The 12,584-nt window shown below is 43.4% G+C and overlaps 1 protein-coding gene and 1 long non-coding RNA gene across 6 annotated transcripts in view; one reads left to right on the plus strand and one right to left on the minus strand.

Annotated features, from left to right (window-relative positions):
- The window catches only part of LOC145552774 (uncharacterized), a 131,649-nt gene that overhangs the window by 50,711 nt on the left and 68,354 nt on the right, over window positions 1–12,584 (plus strand). Inside the window, exon 1 of one of the 5 annotated variants that reach the window (XR_014088879.1) lies at window positions 1,333–1,644. The exons of the other annotated variants lie outside the window; for them this stretch is intronic. The gene's annotated coding sequence lies outside the window, so the exon portion shown is untranslated. Of the gene's footprint in view, window positions 1–1,332; window positions 1,645–12,584 lie in introns of those variants that run through there. 5 annotated transcript variants of the gene reach the window in all.
- On the minus strand, window positions 9,390–12,184 carry LOC103470549 (uncharacterized). Its single transcript, XR_534502.2, has 3 exons — window positions 10,130–12,184; window positions 10,001–10,041; window positions 9,390–9,874 (listed from the first exon to the last, which is right to left on the minus strand). It is a non-coding gene; the product is annotated as an uncharacterized LOC103470549 (long non-coding RNA).

Below are 12,584 nucleotides of genomic sequence, written 5' to 3' on the forward strand. Positions count from 1 at the left end.
TAGATGTTTTCATGGCCCCTAAAGTTTTTAAAAAATATATATTATTTAGCACAAACTACAGACATGAGCATATTTTGTTACATTATATGTGATGGAACAAAAGTTCTGTTAAGAGGTGAGGAGAAAAGAAATGTGTGCATTATTTTAAAGGACAAACCTAACAAATGTATCACAATATCTGAAAACCATTTCAAGTCTGGCATTTTTACTCTGACAGCCCACATAAAACTCAGAGCAAATAATTAATTCCAGAATTGACCTAATTAGTAAATAGAACTCACATTTGTGAGATTTATCATGAAGAAGTACAGCTGTGGTATATCCAGAACGGCTTTAATCAGAGTCTGATTTTCATTTAGGTTTTTGTTTTGCGCATGTAAACATGAACGTTCAATTGTTCCCATAAATTCATCTCTGGACTTTATACCATTCTAACTCTAATATTATCTGATTTAAGTCATTTTATAGTAGCTGGTTTTACGTTTAGGGTCAGCTGCCGGTTGGAAGGTCAATCTACTTTTGTGACTTCCAGCAGGTTTTCTTCCAGGATGGCCATGTATTCAGCTCTCTCCATCTCGTTGTCGGCTCTGATCGCCTGCTGAGGAAATGCAACCTCATAGCTTTACACTGCGGGTCACCATGGGGACGTTGTGTTCAGGGTGATGTATAGTGTGTGTTTGCCACCAGCTCTTTCCATTATTAGATGATAGATTGAACAGTGCTCTGTGAGATGTTCACAGCTTAACACTGCTTCGAGCTTCTCCACAAATATCCCCTGACCTGTCCGCTGTCCGTCTTGGTCTTCACAGTGTTGTTGGTTTACTGATCTTCTTGGACATGGATGGATCAGATGATTCCATTCACTGATGATTTCATTCGCTGCCACGATCAGAAGACGGCCAACTGCACCAGATTTTATTCAGTGGTGCCAGAGTAAAAGGGGATTGAGAGCAATGCACATCACACTTTTCATGTTTTTTTTCGCAAAAACAATTGGAAAATCTTCCTTCCATTTCATAGTCATAGTCATTCGTATCCAAGTTGCAACTATTATCCATGTCTTTGGTGAAACAAGAGTCACACTGGCTCTTAGAGAACCAACACGATTGTTTCATCAGATGGTGAGCATGGTCCTCCAACCAGATGATATACTGAACTGACCAGAGGGTTTTGTTTGGAAAGTGGCACATTTTGAGAAGAACAAAAAGAGAGAATCTGTCAAAATGTGAGCTGCAATTGAGCAGGAATTGAGTGTGTGTCTGTTCAAGGAGGACTCTGAAGGGGGAATGAACACACACCCACTTAGGTTAGTGAAAGTGACAGAGCGTCTACGATACGGGATGTGAGAAGTCTCCAGTATGAACAGTGATTTAAGGAGCCTGCCTGAAGAGAAGCTCAGAGAACAGGGATGAGCAACAGCGAATGAGTGAGGGAGACAGACAGAGGAGAAAACCTGGGGGAAGGCAAATAGGAAGAGGAGCGAGTGGTATTCGGGCCGAGACGAAGAAGCGCATGCTTCATTAAGTGAGGAAGTAATCCTGGCTAATTAAGGCTCTCCATGACAGCGCTGTCAAGGATGACTGATCCTTCAAATGGCACCTCCCTCTCCTGACTGACAGTCAGACTGCTCTCACTGCTTTGAAGGTGAGAACTTTCATACTTATTCCCACAGCTTTTTCTCCCTTTGTCGCTTCTTATCCCCAATTCAAAGTGTTTTTCTTTGTTTTCCGATCTCATTATCATTTTCTAGACAAGTGTGTGATTGCTTCTTTGTGCATTTGTTGGTCCGTATGTATGCTTTCCTGCACACGGCGTTCGTGTGTCTGCCGGAGTACGCGTAGATATTTTTCTATATGTGCAGTAACTGCTGTGGTACGTGGACAAAATAGTCAGGGAAATCAGTAGATGGAGGGTGCAGCGTATTGATTGCTTGACTAATTAATCAGCTGCATCGGCTCCATGTGGATGCAGGCCTATTGAGTGGAGGCTTGACGCAAAGCCCTTTATGAGCCCTTAATGATTCCTTGGTCCGCAGGGTCAGGGCCTCATCTGGCCTTTAACATAGCTGTGGTTGCACAAAATAACACAAGACCTAAGAAAGCAGCCATTTTTTAAAAAATTTTTTGGTTGCTGAAATCTTACCCTATATTTAAATTAAAACATTCCTGATTTTGTAACATCGAGGGCTTGGCTCGGACAGCTCCAGTGTGTTTGACCGGGATCAGACTCTGGCGGAGCAGCATATTTAACTCTTATTTATTGGGCTCATTCGCACAATGGGGTGCTCTCTCTACTTGATCCATCGCGAGCCCCAACTAGACTCACTGCGAGCACATGTGCGCACTGACCTATGGCATTCGCAGGGGAGCTATGTTGACAGTTAGTGTCCCCCTGTTGGAGAGTCCACATGAAACGGCAACCTGAGCTGAAACCGGAGAAAACAGAGGCCATGGCGTATGACCTAGACGCCCAGACAGGGCTGCGCTGTCCCGCCTGCCATCAATCCTGTCCCACCTCCCCTCCTGCTCAGCTCAGCTTTGCTCAGCCCGTCCTAAAACAGGGGACTACGACGAAGTGCTCGTAAACATATCCATAAAAGTCCTGCTGGAGGGCGGCTCAGCCCCAACCCCCCTGGGAACTCACGTGAGCAAGCACCTAAGATGACAGACTATCTTGGGCTTGTGGGAGTCTGAGTGTCCCAACAGGTGTCTCTCTGGGTTATGTGTTGCACAACTTCTACGAACATGAACCCCCGTTATTGTTCTAGGATTTGCTTATGACTGAGTTTCTAAGTGTTGCCATGCAGGAGAATAGAGGATACGAGGTTCTGCTGCACACATCTGTGTCTGGTTAAGTGAGGCTATTTGTGTGGATCCGTGATCCCGGAGCTTTTAAATGTGATTATAAGTTTGTGTGCCTATTCTTTCCAAACCACTGGGATTATTAATGGGTGGCCACATGAACCAGAGCTGGCAACTAATGAAACAGACGATTTAACAAAGAGATGCTTCAGTATCAGATACTGATTATGGATAATAAATCTATTGTAAAACATATAATTGGTCGTAAGAGGAACTTTTTCACATTTTTGACAAATTACAACCACTAACTTCAATGTATGTAATGAGATTTTTCATGATATGTACACACAAAGTAGCAAATGATTATGAAATGGAAAGAAGTGAAGGAAAAATGATATCTAGAAATGTGTTTTGATTCAGCTGGAAGTATTTTTGTGGTATGAATCTACCAGCTCTTGACATGCAGAGAACAAAACACTTGCCTGTTCCTCTTGGCAAAGCGGATCAAGCTCGGTCATTGGATGGATCACTACGTTTTATTTCTTCCCGTGAGTTTATAATTGGACTCAGGTCTGACCTTTGATTGAGCCAAATTAACACATAAATATGCTTTGAGCTGAACCGTTTGGATCCCTGGCTTGTATGTTTAGGGTTGTTGTTTTGCTGCAAGGGGAACCTCCACCTCAAGTCTTTTGAAACCTATAATGGATGTTCTTCAAGTATAACTCACTACTTATTACAGTCTTCTTAGCAGCTCAAACCAGGCTCCCTGTCTGGGGATTCCCACAGCATGGTGCTGCCACTGCGTTCATCAGCACACAGCAATGTATGCCGGGCAAAAGAATTCATTTTCAGGTCTTCTGCCCAAAGCACTTTCTCTTAATCTAAAGCATTGAAATGTGAATCTTTGCAATAGTCTCAAGTGTTTTGCACTCTTTAGCATCAACTCTTAAGAGCTGGTCTATGTTTCACATATAGAGAAGCATTCCCACAGCATTATTCTGCCAACATCGTGTTTTAGTATTTGATGTTGGGGTCAAGAGCTTACTTGTCGCCTCATCTGTCTAGAGTTGCTTCATCCAGATGTTTGCTGTGACCCCTACTTGGCTCCCAACAAACTCTGAAAGAGATTTTTCATTACTTTTTTTCAACAATGATTTCTTCTTGGCACTCATCCATAAAGGAAACTTAATGGATTTTTCCACCTTTGCTAACGTGCTAAACACGTCATGTTATGTAGCATCGTAGCAAAGGTGGGTGAGTAAATTTGCACAATTCTAACAGAATTGTAATGTTGCAAATTGTGAAGAAGTTCAAGGGTTGCGAATACCTTTTGCGAGCCACTGAAAAACGTAGATAGGATGGGCCGAGATGACATCACCAGGTGTAAATGTGTTAATAGCTTGATATAAATATGTGGTGTTGCATTTATGTTTAATTATAACCTCTCTGCTCTCGGGTTCACTGTATCTCACCGGCTGCATGGCTGTTTCAGGACGGCTGGTCTGCTCTGCCACGCCGCTGCTGCTGCCAACATGGGTGATCAGAGCTTTCTTCAGTTCTGTCTCATAAGCTCCTCAGCTCCCTTGGGTAGCAGCCGTTAAAGTGGAGTTGAAGCAGAAAGACCCAGGCAGTTAAAGTTTAAAGTGTCATAAAGAAGAGTCATGAATGCCAGCTCTCTAAAGATAAAGCTAAATACACTGTGATTACGGCATATGGTCAGTGGGCTGGAACTTGGAACCGAAGGCGGACGCTGAAACAATTTGCACATTGTGACCGAGCTACTACAGTTTTTCCTGCTTTGACAACACCCTTGCAGCAAATGTCTTTTGCATCGAAACCCACACCCGACTAAGCATATAGGCCCCGATGTCAAGAATGTTACATGAAAAATACATGATGCTTCTGTTTGTTTCCACCCTTCTGTTTTCAGAAGTTTGGTCTCCTCTAAACATCATTTGTGCGTATATGTGTGTGTTTGAGTATCAGTGAGCACATGGGCCCATTTTTAACCACAGTCACAAGACGGGAGTATAGGGTTAGAACAAGCGATGAGCTCTTGCTCTCAGAATAGCCCCTCAGAGGCTTGAGGCCTCAGCCGCTGACCCTGGCCTGCATTCCTTTTGGCAGACACGCAGTTGTTGGGTCAGACACGGTTTCTTTGCTAGTCGTGAGGGACGAGCCGACAACTGCGCTGCATTTGGAGCGCCTATGTAGCGAGGGAGCAAATAGCCATCGCAGTTTGAAACTTTGTTTCACTCCCTCTTACCTCTTTTCTTTAATTTGCTTCTTTGTCTCTAACAGTGTTCCTCTGTGTCTGAATCCTGCAGTGTAACAAAATCGTATATCTATCCTCCTTCAATGCTTCAACCCCCTACCTCCTTACATCCTGCTCCATAAAGTCTTACCATAAAAATATCCTTGCTTGCATGATGCATGCCGAGAATAGCTTCCACTGGGAATGAAAGGCCTGAATAGAGAAGGACAGTTTTAAATGTGTAAGACATCAGGGTCAAGGCAAGGTGAAGGGGTGCAGTTAACATTATCAGAGTGTGCTTCAGGTAACCTTATCACAGCTAAATATATATTACATCATGGCTTGTAATAAAAATAAGTTGCACAAGACTACAATCCAGTTTTGGTCCTTAACGCTGAGAGGATTAAAAGCCAATGTGAAAATTGATAAAACAATTTCTAAAGTTTTCTCACAAACAGGATTTAGTAACATTAAACATTTCGTCTTGCATTTATTTAAACAGCACTGTGCTTTAGATCGACACTGTTCCAATTAAACACAACGCGCCACAAAATGACTGGAATTTGCTGATACTTGGCTTGAGCAACACTGACTGGTGACTGGTCACTTGGAAACTCAAATTCAAATGTTTTCCAATAGGCAGAAGCACCATTTTTAAGCTCGACTGGGTTGCACTGGCAGCCTTTGTCATGGAGGCTGTTACTGAGGGATGAAGACTCCAGGTTAGCTGCTCTCGGTTTACTGTGGTGTTTAAAATGAAGTCAGAGGAAGAATAGACAAGTAAGAAGCTATATAAAAAGCATTGGTATCTTTTATGACAGTTCAGTGGTTTATTCAGGCTGCAGGACAGCGAGAGAGAGCAATACTTGCAGAAGCTAACAGGGAGGATGAACAAAGCAGAAGAAAGTGACTCTCTATTGTCCTTTTGAGATGTCAACCATTTATTTCTTTAACCTTTATTTAGCCAGGTGAGATGACAGAGAACTAGCTCTCATTTACAATGCCAACGTGGATATCTCAGAGTTAAGGTGATGATTCACATATATAGCATATTTATAAAGAGTGATGTTTCCATCTAGTAATTTTACTAATCCTGATAACTCATGTAAACCAGTTGTTGCCTTCTTTTATTGCTGTTTAGAGCTTAGACTGAGGTGTGGGTCAGGGTTGCTTTTAAAAAGTGTTTCTGATTTTCAAATATTCATTCAGCTTATTACATAGGGTCGGCTGGGTCAGACAGCAATGGCCAGTTGGAAACAAATACCGTCATCTGCAATTATGTGTATGTAGACTTACACTCTGGTACTCCAAAAGTAGAGGAAAAGCTTACGTCTTACTTAAGAAGAGTGAGAGTTTGGAATCCTGAAAGGAGCTAAATGGGGTGACCTCACCGCTGCTTCTAAAATGGATAATTAGTGGCTGCTCACAACCATAGGTCTAGCAAACACTGCTGTTCTTTTAGCTTCATATGTTGAAGTTCTTAAAAATTTTAAATTGAGGGTAGCAAAAATCGACAGCAGTTTCCAGCTTTAAATTCTGACATCAGTGCGTCTCCTAGTTAAAGTCACAGGGACCTGCAAATGTCACACCACAGCCTCTTGACTCCTCAGCTGGCCAGATGGAACTTGGAGCCTAGCTCTTTCTTTTTTTTTTTTTTTTTTGTGGTTACTACTACTTCCAGCCACCGTTTTCTAGCTCGTCTGGCAACTCCGACCATCAACACTGAAGTCCCAAGCCAGCTCTCCTGACCTCCGGGCTACAACTGAAACCCCCACCCACTGAGTACAACTGCTACGCAGAGTCAGTTTGGAGGCTGTGTATATGGAGATTGAGCACTGATCTGTCTCCCCCGGTGGGAATGAGTATATGGAGTGGTATAGACATGCTGTATGGACTCTGTCTTTTATTTTCAACACCCTACTCCCAGGTGGTGACAGCCCGGTGCTAAGTGCGGTAATAGCCAATTGATTTTGTTCTCTTTTTTTGTTGGTGGCCAGACATAAATCAAAGTGTCTGTCAAGGCCTCAGTGTAGTTGGGACACTATGTGTGTGCTTGTGCCCATATGTGCGTGTGTGTGTGTGTAGGTGTGTGTGTGTATAACGGGGGTAGTGAGGTTTTCTGTTTGGACTGGGAGAGTGTCAACAATTAATCCAGCCTCTGATCTGCAGGCAGCTGCTCCTATGACCCTCTGTCACTATCCAATTGGGATAACAGCTACATGTTCAGGCTAAAGTCAACAAAGGGACTTTTACGCCAGCATTAATTTTTACTGCAATTCGTTATTCTTCTTTGTTTTTTGGAGCTTAATGTAAATATTGAGACCATTATGACGCCATTTAATTGGCAGACTTTAGTGCAGCACATCCTAACGTACTGTATCAACAGAAAATAAATATCATTTGGATTATTTTGTGCCTTCTAATTATGTGTTTTTTTAATTACATTAAATCTCACATTCATTTCTCATCTTGCATTTCCTGTGCAGCTGAAAAAACTCCCTCTTTTTATTTATTTATTTTTTAAGAACGGCAAGACATGAGGAAGGAGCTGGAATCACAGAGAACACAGATGTGAGCAACACTGGAACCATGTTAATCCTTTTAATTCAATTATGGTAAATAGGGATGGCGCTTCCTTCTAAACAAAACACAGTATGCAGGAGTTCACCCAGCAGTGGCATGGGGAGCCTCAGATGTAGGCGGGCTACCCAGCAGGGGGCCTGGTGGTCTCCTGGGATACCTATCTGCTTCCAAACGCCCTACTGGGGATCTCTCCTTAACCTAGCACTAGCATGTGGAAATTAGGAGGCTGGCCTGGACTATGTGCTTGAGACAAAAGAGCTCTGAACCATGCACACGCACGCACACACACAGCTGCAGTCATTCCTATACAGTTAAGAAAGAAGGGAGAGGGAGCAGAGAGGGTTAGACGGTACGTAATGTATGGTGCTTGAGTATTAAATCGGGGATCTGTCAAAGAGCTTTGGTGCCCAGTTAGGTTATTCTCCTTGAAATTGTCATGTGGAGCAGTAACCTGCTAACCTAGACCAGACGGACACCGGCAGCTCCTCCACCATGAAAGAGAGAGCCTGTTCCCGGGGATGAACGCAGGACAAAAAGGGGGCAGCGCGGAGGGGTGGAGGGGAGTGGACTTAGAAAAGGGAGTATGTTTTTGGAACAGTTAGACAATCTGTTTGGATTAGGCCCACTGCCGAGGAGACAGGGAAATGATGGGCAGCTGGGACGAGAGGAACAGAGGAAGAGGAGGAGGGGGAAGGAGAGGTGAAGGAGGGAGACAGATGGAGAGGAAAGGTAGTATGGAGGGGGAGGGGGTGAGTGGTGGGGGGGTTAGGGGCTTGAGAGGAGAGAGAGCAGTCGGAGACTGGAATCTCAGGATCTGAGGCTCTTTTGGCTTGATGGCTCCCAGATGTTGGATCCTGAAACCCCCACCACCACCACCACCCCTCGACCCCCTTTGCTTCTCTGTTTCTCGGCAGCGGTGAATACACAGGAGCCCAGTTAGCCATGCGGGACAGATGGGTCCGCAGTTGTGTGGAGATGGGCCTCCTGTGGACCAAGGGAAATGGGAGGCGAGAGGCGTCCTCGTCTCCAGCAGTCACAGGCCAGAGGGGGGAGACATGGCTATATTTTTTATCCTCTCTGCACCCAAAGCATCAGGTGAGGAATGTGTGAGGGAGTGAGGAAGTGGGCGTCCTTGCCTTGCATGCTAGCACTGAAGACTCTTTAGAATACAGATGACCTGACTCCACCTACAGCTTTTGCTGAAAATTGAAGCTACCAAAAAAATAAAATAAAAAAACACCCATGGGAAAACACGTTACATTCTGCTTAGTAAACTGTAAGTTTGAAAAGTGAACAAGAATCAAGAAAAGTAAACTGAAAAAAAAAAAACTACAAACAAAACTAACTCAGCCCTATGTGAAATAAAGAGGGTTAGGGTTATGGTGTGAATTGTCTCGTTTTTTTGTTGAGACCCATAGCAACACTGCCAACAGTGAAAATCCACATAGAAAACGTGCATGCAGAAAACCCCAAGGACCTTATTGATGCAAGGTAATAGTGCTACCACAAAGCAAAACTACTTTGCAAATATGGTGAAATGAACATCTCCAGTCAAATGTTCCTATCAGTGTGTTATTTGGGTTTCAGTCCCTTCCTAAATTCTGCTTTCAGGACTTTCACCTTCTGGTGGTTGGAACAGTAGAAATGACACAGACCATCCTTAAAAGATGGACTGTTTGATTTTTCTCATACTCTCACGCACATGCTCCACATTTCTTGCTTTGCTTTTGATGCATTATGTGGCCCAATACAGGTTTGACATTGTTGCTTTAATAGTCGAAGAAGTGATGTAGTTGGTGTGTCCCTAGCTTTCAGTCAGCTGAAATTTGCCTGGGTAAAAGAAGCGTGTGTGGGTAGGGTGCCAAAACCGGCTCTAGCTCAGGGGCCCACATCCTCCTAAATATAGCCCTGCACATTGGAACACACTCTTGTGAACACATATAGCTGCATGTGTTTGGAGTGAAACAATAAAAAAAATGCTGACATTAAAATTAGGATTTGATCAACATGCTTGCGCAACGTTGTTTGTTGTCCAGTCCAGACTGCAGCATTGCAGCGCACGATGCGTTCAGGTGCATGCTCACAAAAGTTGGCCAGTGCTGAAGTTCAGGCACGGCCAGATTTACAACCTCTGGCTGCGGTCGGCCGTGTTTCAGGATGACGGCGCGCTCCTGTCCATCCGTCTGCTGAAATACTCCTGCTGCTCTGCAAAGCCTGCGCTGCCTCAGTCCTTCTGCAGCAGCACAAGAAAGTGTTTTAGTCGTATATTAGCAAGTTGTTGACTGGCCACTAAAGCACACATTTGTCAACTTATTAGAAGGTGTCAACACTCGAACAACAAACCATTAAGCCCACCCACCTCAGTTCCCTGCCAGCTGCAACGTTCTCTGTGTATTAACCCTAGAATTACAGGAAGGAGAGCCCATTAGATGGTCGTAATGATACTTTTACTTTTTAGTGGCTTGAGCCTGACTTTGAGTGAGCTTACCTGTCAGTTTGCTTGTTGCAATTAGGCATTTTAAAATCGACACGTGAACAGGTTGTAACAAAACCCCCTCCCAAAAAACGATGAGTCACTTGACAGCCAGTGCAGGAGCAGTTTTCTTTTCATTTCGGCTCAGAGGTGTTACAGTGTGTGGCTGGATTCTTCCCAACGTTCCTGTTTCAGGAAACGCTCTGGTCTGGGACGGCTTAAGAAAGCCGTAGTATCATAGTTAACTGCGGACTGAAAAGTGTTCACACCCACGCAGAATTAAAATCTGAAAAGTTTCTGTTTCCTTTTGGGCGCTCATAAATCCCAGAGCTACACAAGCTTTACAGAAGCTCCGTCTTAATTTGCGGTCATGGTTGCCAGATATGGAGAAAGATATTCTATCTGCTCCCTGAGAAGGGTGGATGTTACGGGGGAGGGTATTTTTGGAGCACGGACGATATTCTGGACAGGGGAGTTTTGTTGCATGAATTGAGGATTCAGGATCCCACAGCTGGCTCATGTCACTTCATAATCATTTTTTTTTTTTTTAATACTCCCCCCCCAAAACATAAAATATTCTGGACTGTACTCCACGTCTCAGCACTTCCCAAAGACAGGGCAAGATGAAGAAAGCTGCAACTTTCTCTTTCCTTTAAGTACTCACTTCAAGAGACTCACTGTGGGCTTCTTAGACTTTGCCCTTCATGGCGAGGCATGGTGTCTATTAAGCCCATTAATAAGTAAAGCAAGGCAATAGTGCCACCAAAGAAATAGATATCACACTATTACTTATTTAACTCATCTCTTGAATTATTTATTGTTTATTCCAAATGATCTTTTTTTAAGTATACATTTCAGCTTGGATTTCCCAAGCGAGCCCTACCAGCAGTGGATGATTTGGACCGCCAAGTTCAACTCGGAGGAGTTTGTGAGGTGGAATGCTCTGCTGCCAGCGCAAAGCTTACTGCAGGGGGGCTGAGGGAAGAGATCCTTGATGATCATGTTACTGACATCAAAGAATAAGTACACCAAAGTCAACAGCCAACTACTATTAAACTCCCACTGAAAGACACATATTCCAACCCTTCCTCTCCCTCACACTCATTTACGCTCCATGTCTTTCTCACTGTGTTCCTGAAACTCTCTAGGTCCGCAGAGAGAGAGAGAGAGATAAATTACGGGCCCAGTGGCTTTTTGAAGCCTGCTCGGCATCAACACCAATAAAGGCAGAGCGTCTCCCGACTTTCTGCTCCTAAATTAAGTGATTATTACTGCTGGTGTGACTTGGCCATGCGGCCGATAGCAGTGTGGGTCAGGCTAAAGGCCCGCAGTGGGCAGTGGAGACCAGAATTGCTAGCATACGTTCTCTAATGAAATAAAAACCTCAGCAACATCTAAGTGGAAAGATTTTTGCTGATGCACAGCGACCTCTGAAGTGCGCGTGTCAAAGCCTGGGCTTGACGTCTTCACATACATTTTTGCATAAGTGCTCTCTTGAAAGTGTATTAGCCTTCTTCAAATATACAATTATACAAAAGACAATAACCTGCTAAGTTGCTTACATCTCTTGAGCTCTTTGGCATGTTGTCACGTTTACAACCATAAACGTCAAAGTGTTTTATTGCAGTTTCATGTGATTGAACAGCGCAAAGCAGTAGGTATTTGTGACGCGCGGCAGCAGTGAGACATGGTCTCCAAATTGTTCATAAATAAAAATCTGAAAAGTGTGGCGTCCATGTGTTTCTAGCTCTCTGTACTCAAGACCTTGAAATAAAATTCAGTGCAACAAATCGCAGTCAGGACTGGTAAATGGAGTCCATGTGTGTAATTTGTAAATATGACTGCTCCATGAAGGAAATGTCAACAGAATTAGATCCAGGCTCATACAAAGAGGAAAGTCACTTTTGCCTACAGTGGGACAAAACTGGAATTGAACTGGTTTATGTTATTTATATATGCAAGTCTTCTCAAGGCACCTTTAAAAAAAACATATTTTTCTTAAAGGTCTTGTTTGAAGTTTGCCATAAGAATCACAGTGAATATGTGGAAGAAGTTTGTCTGGTCAGATGAGACCAGAATTTACCTGTAGAGAGTGTAGAGAATTTGTACCGCACATCATCCTAAACAGTCCACTATTATGGAGAAACACGGTGATGGCAGCATCGTGCTGTGGAGATGTTTTCTTGAGCTTGGACTTAAAAGCTGGTTAGAGATCCTAAAAAAAAAAAAGCTTGTTAAGAGTTTGCAAAAGACTTGAATTTATCTTGTATAGCAACAATGACCCTTTATATACAGCCAGAGCTAAAATAGAAGGGTCTAGATTAAATATGGCCATTTGTTAGCAAGGCCTTGTAAAATCTAATCTAAATCTAATCGAATATTTGTGTCAAGACACTGCCCCTCACGGCTGGGCTAATTTACAAAGACAAATTAGGAAAAATGTCAAGTATTTACTCATAGGGGCTGAACA

This window comes from Poecilia reticulata, chromosome 9 (assembly GCF_904066995.2).
Source record: "Poecilia reticulata chromosome 9, P_reticulata-male-v2, whole genome shotgun sequence".
NCBI classification, from domain to species: domain Eukaryota; kingdom Metazoa; phylum Chordata; class Actinopteri; order Cyprinodontiformes; family Poeciliidae; genus Poecilia; species Poecilia reticulata.